A 9,555-nucleotide genomic window follows, 5' to 3' on the forward strand; every position below is an offset into this window, starting at 1 on the left:
CCCGAGTTATTATCGTCATACTCAAAATCTTGCGCTAAGACAAGAAGATTAACTCTTGTGTTTCTATTTGTGAAAACATCCTGAGTACCTTAATCCATATTTGTAAAAAAAGGTATGTTGTTTGGATTATATAGCACCATTAATCCCTTAGCCTTGAAGCCTTCCAAACGAGAATTTATCCTTCTAGCAGCCACATAATCCGAACTATGACAAAACTCTTTAAATGACCCACCAAACCACATTTTTTTACTGAACATAAACATACCTTCGTAGCAGAAATAAATCCATATAGGGTCACCTTCACCCGGAACAAAACAACTTGGAATTAACGGTTTAGAAAGATCAACTAATACCTGACCTCGAAATTCTGGCTCAGTAGGAAGGCCATCACCATCATATTCAAGCGTTTCGACTAACCCTACTAGCTTAAGGGTTTCAACAGCCCACTCAGGGTCCAGAAGCCCTAGTGGAAGCCCATACACACGAATCTAAAGCCTTGTCATGTCAAAATTAACATTGGCAGGGACGGTGTACCTATTACATCTACGAATATTGCAAATACGGCCATCCAAAATGAAAGTGTGTTGCTCAAGTAAAGCTTCTACGTCGGCCAAATTTGAGCATGCAAAAACATAATAACAACCAGTACAATGAACAACAATATTACCTCGTGAGAGCCATTGAGAATCGACCATCTGTTGAACGATCGCACGACATGGAGGAGTGGGACCAAAGAATCTTCCAATAACCGCTTTGTTCCAATCGATATTCGAAAAATAATTCCCCAAAGGTTGATTTAAATAAACCCCGGATTGGTACACGGTCCAGTGATTAACATGCGCCATAACAAATGACAGCAAAGGACAAGGTAATAAGAAGAGAAGAGTTACAGAACAGGGTTAAGAACAGAGGAGTAAAGAGCAATAAATTTTGAGTTACAGGAAGAGAAAGAAAGAAAAGGTATTAAAAATTGGTAAAACCAAATTTAAACCCCCTAAAATTACTGGAATTGACACTAAGCTTACTCTTGGCCTTGCATGGGATCCACGTGTTGGACCAAGGAGAACAAAGAGAAGACCACGTTTGAGAAGTGGGGCTGAAGAACAACGCCTTGAGCGCAAAGAAAGATCCCACAAAGAGAAATTGAGTTTAAAAAACTTAAAATTAAACAGATTGGCTAGGAGAAAAAGGGCCCTCACACCGAATATCATCTAGACAGATGCAAAGGAAACCTTTATAAGAAGGAATTAGAGGAAACAAATGTAAAACAACCAAGAACAAGAGATAAACCCTAGAAACCTAGGAACCGGCTTTGGTAATTGTTGAGAGAAAAGGACCTGCTTGCTTTGGTAATTGTTGAAAATGTACAATAAAAAAAAAGTTAAAGAAGAACGAAAAGCACAAAAAGATTTTGTTATAGTTGTTTTTCCCTATTTTTTTATTTTGTGTTAAATAAACTTGGGGGAAATTTATTTTATGAGAATAGTTGGTACTTTTGTTTTGGATTCGTTAGGATCTTGTGGAAAAAGTTCCACCTGGGCTTCACATGTAGGTTTACCACCAATTTCAAAAGTCTTCCACACCTTTACTCTCCTAGCTGACCTATATGCTACAATTGTGAAAGTCCTTTTGACCCAAAAGGGTTGAGTCATTTAATGGTGGCGGGAAATATGAATCAGTCTGTATAGAGAATTTTCATAGCCAAGATGTTGGGTAGCCTTCTGATGTTTTGAATTAAATTTCTTACTTATTTTCTGGTTCCTTCGTGGAATCATGAGAAACTAACTTGAAAGTGGATTTTAAACTTGTAGAGAGGACGTGGTATGATTGGTTGGAACAAAAGGTGAATTGTGTTTCCATTAGTTCTCAATGCTTAGCATGTGTTATGTAACAATCAACCTTGAACATCATAGAATGTGCATATCATTATTTTTTTAGAAAGATTGACATTCATTAGCGCTTGTTCCATTATAACACTAGTTGTAACACCCCCAAATCTCCCTCTACGAAAATTCTAGCATAATACGTATAATTATACCGTAGAGATATACTTAGGATTGTTACCGGCGCGTGATAACGCAAGGCTACTCAAATACTTAACTCAATAACATAACTTGCACCGGAAACTCAACTTTCTTTTTATTAATACTTATAAAAATAGTAACATTGTTATGAGTATTCAAAATAAAGACGAGACCAACGTTCCTAAACTAGGTGAAGCAAATATGGCGACTCTCATATGCTCATTCATGACTCCACCTACCTGAAAATAGTCAACACTGCTTACCATTACGGTAAAACAGGGCGAACAAAAACAAATAGGAAATACAGATTAGCAAAATATGCTAAGTATGATAAGTGCAAGATAATGTAAACTCAATTTTATTTGGAAACATGCTTTTAAAACTAATTCCAATTATTAATCCAAAATTCCAAAATTCATGATTTGAAACCAATACCAATAATCCAATATTTCAATAGAATAAATAATAAAACCAATTCTTCTTTTAAAACCAATTCCTCACCCAAGTGTGCACACCCCTCAAGCTAGTCTCCTACTATTTCAAGGCTATTATTGAGGAAACACCCGGTCATACAAAGTCCAAGGCCTTATCAAACCAAATCCGCATAACGGGATTACTAACATGATTGTAAAGTTTTAATTCAATAATTCCTCCTTAAATAAATTAAACCTTTATAATAGGTTAAATCAAAACTCCTTTTTATCCAACTAAAGCATGCTTTCAAAATCCACCTTTTAATAAATATTTGAGAATAAAATCTAATATTAATAACTTTTCAAAATCAATAACTCTATTAAACATGGTAAGTAATTCAAACCATTCAAAAACACGATTTAAAACTCAATCATTCAAAATACTTTTATTAAAACAAATATTAAAATCAATACCTCCAAATATAATTTATTTCATAAATCATAATTCAAATCAATTTAATTCAATTATAATAAAATCATTCAAAACTTGATATTCAAACCAATCACTTTCAAAGATATCTAGCCACCTAAATGTACTTTGATTCTGAATATCAATCAACACTTCGCACTTTCAAAGTTTAATCACGAATACCACTTGCAAATAACATACCATAAGGTTATCACAACATAAACTCAAATCTAATGTGCATGGATTATAAAACTCTTTTAAAATAATACTTTAATATAAAATTATAGCTTTGAAATAGGCATTTGTATTTTAGAAAACTAACCATGAAGAAGATAAAGGAATAGGATTAAAGAGAATTGAATTTTCATTGGAAAGAATAGGCAGAACTTGCACAGGCCATAACTCCTTCAATATAACTCTGAATTGGGTGATTTATGAGCCTAACCTCAAAGATTTTTTGAGATGAACAATATTTTGTGAAACATCATTACCCTAAAAACTGACCACAAGTTCTCGAAAAGTGGCTTTAAAGGTGTACGGGCTGATTTGTGTAAAAAGAGAAGAAGAAAAGTATGAAAAGGTTTAGGAAAAAGAAGAGAAAAGAAGAGAATTGGGTTTTGGTGTGAAGAATATGAGAGGTATGAAGAGCGTATTTATAGGCTCATGAATGAACGAATTATGGTAGGAGAATGTAGAAAGAATTGTGGTAAAAATAATTAAGGAAATTACTTGGAGAAGAGAGTTAAAGAATTATGGAAAGTTTAATATTAAGTTGACTAAGAACAATTAATTTAAGGAAGGTGTGTAGTCATGAAATATAATATGGCAAAAGAGACTAATTGGAGAATAATCAAGGAAGATAATAAGGTAGGAAAATAAGATGATCAAATATTTAGGAGATGGAAAAATAAAATTAAGGAAAATAAGAGATTTTAAGGAGATAATTAAAAATACAAATTACCAAAATAATTTAACCAAAATCCAACCAAGGTGGCTATATATTTTGAGCTTCCATGCTCCAAATTTTCAAATTTCCTTTGTAGTATTTAGGGAATGTTTTTGCTACATTTAAGAAATTTAAAATAATTGTGTAAATAATATTTATTGTACAAAATAATTAATTAATAAAATACCAATTATTCACCAAATAAATTAACCTAGAAAATCATATTCTCCACACTAGGAAAATCCGAAAATCTTAGTCAATAATTAGGAATTTTTGGACCTTATTAATTAAATAATAAAATATAGTTTTTGATTTAATTAAAATATCAAAAATATATAAATAATCTGGTTTTTAAAATAAAATAACAGGATAATAAATCTTATCCGAAATCTGAAAATAATAATTATGTTTTTAAAGTACTTTAGGCGCCAAAATTCAAATATCATTTTGGCTCCAAAATTCATATAGTAAAATAAATTACTACAATACCCTTTATAGAAAATAATAATTAATTAGAAAATACGTTTCAAAAATAAGGGGTATTAAAGTCTACCCCCTTTAAAAGAAGTTTCGTCCCGAAACTTAGCCAAAATAAAAATAAATCGATTTTAAATTCTTAGACTCATGCACATCCTTACCAAAATCAAAATCATAACTAACTCAAGAAAGACTCACAATTACTCAGAAATGACTCGAAAAGAAAACGCGCGAAAACTCAATTGGTAAAGACTTGATAGCACAAATCCTCCAAATATTCATGATAACAATCCAAAATAACTCCTCATTTATCCCATGGTAATCATCAAATCCTTTAATCTCAAAATAACAACTCAACCATATTGACCACATGTAAAACTCGTATGATCCAAATACTTGCCACACATTACATAGTTAACTATACCATATAAGGTCAAAGAAATTAGTCAAGAGAATGTATGCAACTTAAAAAAATTTCACACTCAAATGAATAAACCAATATAACACATTGAAATTTACAACAAACACAATCATTCCGTAATACGAACTTTAATGAAAGAAATATTTCACAAGATCACATAACATTTATTTCCATATAAGGAAATTGTTGACCAATTTCAACATTAGGAACACTCATTAAATAATTCTCATTCCACCAATAATCTTAGATATATTGCCGAGTTATCTCATCAAGTCTATTATTAATAAGAGCTACCTTTGCAGTAGGCTTTGCAGGAGAGAAGTGCCTACCTCACTTCTTGTCACAAGCAGAATAACTTATACCTACCGCTAGGGCTGTACACCGGTCCAAAACCGGACCGGACCTGGACCGGACCTGTTAGGACCGGGACCTGAATCAGCCAATTTTGAGGACTGGGGATCGGACCTGATTTAGCAGGTCCGGGTCAGGTCCAGACCTGAGAAATCAGGCCCGGGTCAGGTCTAGACCTGAACAGACCTGTTTTATGTGTTTTTTTTTATTTTTTTTTTTAAAGAAAATAAATAACCTGTTGGACCTGTTTATAGACCTGTTTATGGACCTGTTTACAGAAAATCCGAAAATATCAATAACAAAACTTACATAAAATCTATAAGTCTCAAATATAACAAATAATTCATTAAATTACATAAAGTCTCTAAGTCTCAAATACTAGAAATACATAAATTATCCAAAGACAACTTGAATTTTGGCGAGTTGCTTTCCCTTTGATTGCGTGATTCACACTAATGAGTCCACGAAAACAACTTCATCGTCTCCATCGTTAGATACATCATGTTGCACCTCTAAATAAAAAAAAAACAATATAGAATAAAAGTAATATTTCCAATACTCAGCTTTCCTCTTACTTTTTCTGTTCCATATGTATTCCCGCCCCGCTTTTAACTTCTTATCTGGAGGCAAAGTAGATTGCAATTCTTCCATATCCTTTTCAGAAAGTGGCTGTGACATTTCTTGAGAAAAAGCAGCAGATCTTTTGGATTGAGAGCTCTCCATCTTCAATATAATTATACACAATATAAGTAATTTTTAAGTAACAATTATAAACACATAACATTTTATAAAAAAATGTGAGAACAACTTACATTGCAAGAGTAAGAATCCATGGTTCTTGTTGATCCTAAACATATAAAACGATAGAAATCAATTACAATTCAAATTGAATTCACAAAATAAAAAAAAAAATACATGCAAATATACAATACACCAGCAAGGCAGCAAATTCTACAATATGAACTAAAATCGAAAGAAACAGATTTTAAACAAATTTATCAATCTACTTTAAACAGATTTATCAATCTTTTTTTATTTATCAATCTTTTAGACAGATTTATCAATCTACCCCCATGTCCCCCAGATTAGATAAGTATTTAACGGTAACACAGTACACAGATACAACAGAATAGCAGATTATGCATAAGTGTTAGGAAATACATAAATCTGTACAATCATGAATTCGAAAAAAATGAATCAAAAACAGAACTAAAAAAACCTCAAAAAAAATCATGAATTCGAAAAAAATGAACTACAAAACATAACTTACAAACATGCAAACATCATACAATCTTTATAAGTAATACCAAATCAGAATTATAAACCCAGAAAATCAGAATACCAAATCAGAATTATAAACCCAGAATTATAAGCAATACCAAATATAATTAGATTTAATTTTAAAAAAAAAAGAACTTACAATTCACACCGTTTTCGTGCAGATGCAGGGTGTAGTCGTTGCAGACTCGCAGCCTCGCAGGTGATGCAGCGTGTAGTCGCTGCTGGTCTGGTGGGCGGTGGCGACTGCCGACTGGTGTCTGGGCGCCTGGGCGGTGGTCTGGAGGGAGTGGGTGTTGGTGTGGTGTCGGCTGAGAGAGAGAGAGTGAGTGAGGAGTGAGTTAGGGTTAGTGGGTTTACAAAAATGCAACTGACTTCTTTTGAAATTTGGGATTTTTTTTTTTTTTAATAAAAAAACGCATTTTTTACGGGTTTCAGGTCCAGACCTGAAAACTCCGGGTTTGGACCTGATCCGGACCGGGACCGGAAACCTTGATTTTCAAGGACCGGGACCGGACCTGAATCTACAGGTCCGGGTCAGGTCCGGTCCCAACAGGTCCGGGTCAGGTCGGTTTTCAGGTCCGGTCCTGTTCATGTACACCCCTACCTACCGCAGCACCACATGCATCACCTACATTTTTCCTGCTTCAGAATGTGCTTCATAACATCATCAGATTCTACATTACCTGCTTAATATTATTGGCCTTTTCCCTACCTTTTGTTAATTCTTCTGTTTAACACACCCCTCTTCCTCTTTCTGTAATTCTGAACCCATACTTAAATGTACTGTAACCTAAAGTCTAACCATTCAAAAGTTTACTTCTAACGCTTACAAACACTACTACAAAAATGCTCAAAGAGACCTTAAGTAAGAGACCATTTAAATAAATATGTGGTCTCTAGGATTCAAGAGACCAAATATTTCAAATAAATGGTCTCTTATGTATAACCTTAGAGATATGAAAATGTACTAGAGATCATCTATTTTAAATAAGTGGTCTCTCCTTCTTCTTAATTAAATAAATAAATAAAGAGAGACCATTTATTTAGGAGAAGTGGTCTCTCCTTTTTTTAATTAAATAAATAAATAAAAGAGAGAGACGATCTATTTACAAAATGTGATCTCTCTTTCTTTTTATTGAATAAATAAATAAAATAAAATAAAAAGAGACAATTTATTTAAAAGAAATGGTCTCTCCATCTTTTAAATTAATTAATGGACTCTCCCGTAAAAAAAATAGTCTCTTTATTTTATTATTTTTTTTTTAAAAAAAAAACAACTTAAACCCTAACTTAATAAGCCCAACCTCCACCCCTTATATCAGTATATCACCATTACCTCCTTTAGCTTTCTCTCTCTATAATTCTTCTCTCTCCCCCCACTTCTCCTCCTGCTCCTTCCTATCCCCACCACCGCCACCGCGATTTGGGTTGTTTTTTAGGTTATTTGTGGTGGTTCTTAAGAGGGATGATGGTTAAGGGTTATAAATCAATTTGGGGTTTTGTGGTGATGCGAATTACGGGCTGCAAAGTTTGCCAATTAGCGATGCTAGTGGCCGGTCCTACTGCCGGTGATAGTGGGGTTACGGTTGTTACAGCAGGTGGCTGCTTGCGGTGTTGGATAGTGCGAAGAGCAGGGGATCGGAAGCTCTGCTAGTGCTCGGTTTTATGGTTATGTGGGGTGGAGCGAGGTGGCTGCGGCTTCTGTTGGTTTGCGGGCTGAGTTCGGTGGTGTTGCGTGCAATAAACAACACGCATCATCATCTTCATTTTCCCACAGATTTATAGAAACCCAAAATACTCAAAATAAAATAAAAATTGAAGATTGGTTTGGTATTGCAGAGCATCAATGGAGGTTTTCAGAGCCATAAATCCTTTGTCATGGACTACATCAATCTCTAATCCCCTTCTTTTCACATTTCCTCTAATTCCCAAGTTCCAATTTTCTCTTTCTTTGTAAATTAACCCATTTTCAAGCTTATTTATTGTTTTAGTTTGCCATTTGCCCATTTTCTCGGGGTTTCGAGACCAGAAAGTTAAGTTTATGGTGGCATTGCAAAGAAATGGGTCTGATCCAATCTTCCAATATAAGGTACTGCATTTTTCATAATTCTTCAATTATAAGTGTATTATTTTCTTTGATATTGGTTATTATTTTCTTCAATTATGGCTGATTTGGGTGTATATTGCTCTAGTTTTGCTGTTGTTGCGGTGTTAATTTTTTGTTTTCATTTAAGTTTTTAATTTCCGTTTTTATTAATTTAAAACTTTGTTTAATATTTTTTTTTCAATAATTGTGTGCTAATTTTGGATGTCTTTGAAAATTTTTCAGGGTAAACAGTAAAGATTAATGATTTTGCTTGTTGAATTATTGGTTGGGATGTGCACAAGATATGCTTAGAAGACCTTGATGGTTGCATTAATGAATTTTTTTAGTACTTGAATTTTGTATTTTGGATAGAATATTGATTGTAGTATTAATGAGTTTTTTTTAGTATTGATTTTGTATAAACTATGTGTATATTTTTTAGTATTAATGATTTTTTTTGTTTAATCGAAATTATATATATCTAAATATGAATATTTTTTTTTTAAAATAAAGAAGAAGAAAGAGACCATGTATATAAATAAGTGGTCTCAGTTTTTGAAAATAAGTGGTCTTAGTTTTTGAAAATACTGAGACCATTTATTCTAAATAAGTGGTCTCACTTTTAAAACAAGAGACCACTTTTGATGAAATGGTCTCTTAGGCCAAAGAGACCTGTGAGCTAGAGACCGCCCCTAAGGTAGTCTCTTTGGCCAATTTTGTAGTAGTGAAACTTAGTAAACCTTAGCACAATTTGGGAACTTCAGTGACTCCGTTATCATTCAATCAAAGTCGTCCTCTTCAGACATTGGCTCAGATTCTTGGTCTGATTCATGTTTTCCCAATTATAGGTTTTGATAAAACTTAAAATTTTATCAAATTAAAATCACGAGTACTATTTATTCTATAAGGAACTGCCCACCTTTGGCGTCTAATTTTTTTTTAAAAAAATTGGGTTAAATAATACATGGATATTACCAAAAACACCTATGGACTGTTCCAAATAAAATTTCTAGCAAAAGTTTGGTGATATAGGTTAACGCGTTATAGGTTATTGTGATTACTGTTACATGAATAGGCACTTTTTTTT

General features: G+C 33.2%; 1 long non-coding RNA gene across 1 annotated transcript; it reads left to right on the forward strand.

Moving 5' to 3' along the window:
• The first annotated feature begins 7,561 nt into the window (after positions 1-7,561).
• On the forward strand, positions 7,562-8,900 carry LOC145576557 (uncharacterized). The gene is made up of 2 exons (XR_014098446.1): positions 7,562-8,471; positions 8,712-8,900. It is a non-coding gene; the product is annotated as an uncharacterized LOC145576557 (long non-coding RNA).
• The last annotated feature ends 655 nt before the right edge of the window (positions 8,901-9,555 follow it).

The sequence above is a fragment of the Chenopodium album genome, chromosome 13 (assembly GCF_948465745.1).
Source record: "Chenopodium album chromosome 13, dcCheAlbu1.1, whole genome shotgun sequence".
NCBI classification, from domain to species: domain Eukaryota; kingdom Viridiplantae; phylum Streptophyta; class Magnoliopsida; order Caryophyllales; family Amaranthaceae; genus Chenopodium; species Chenopodium album.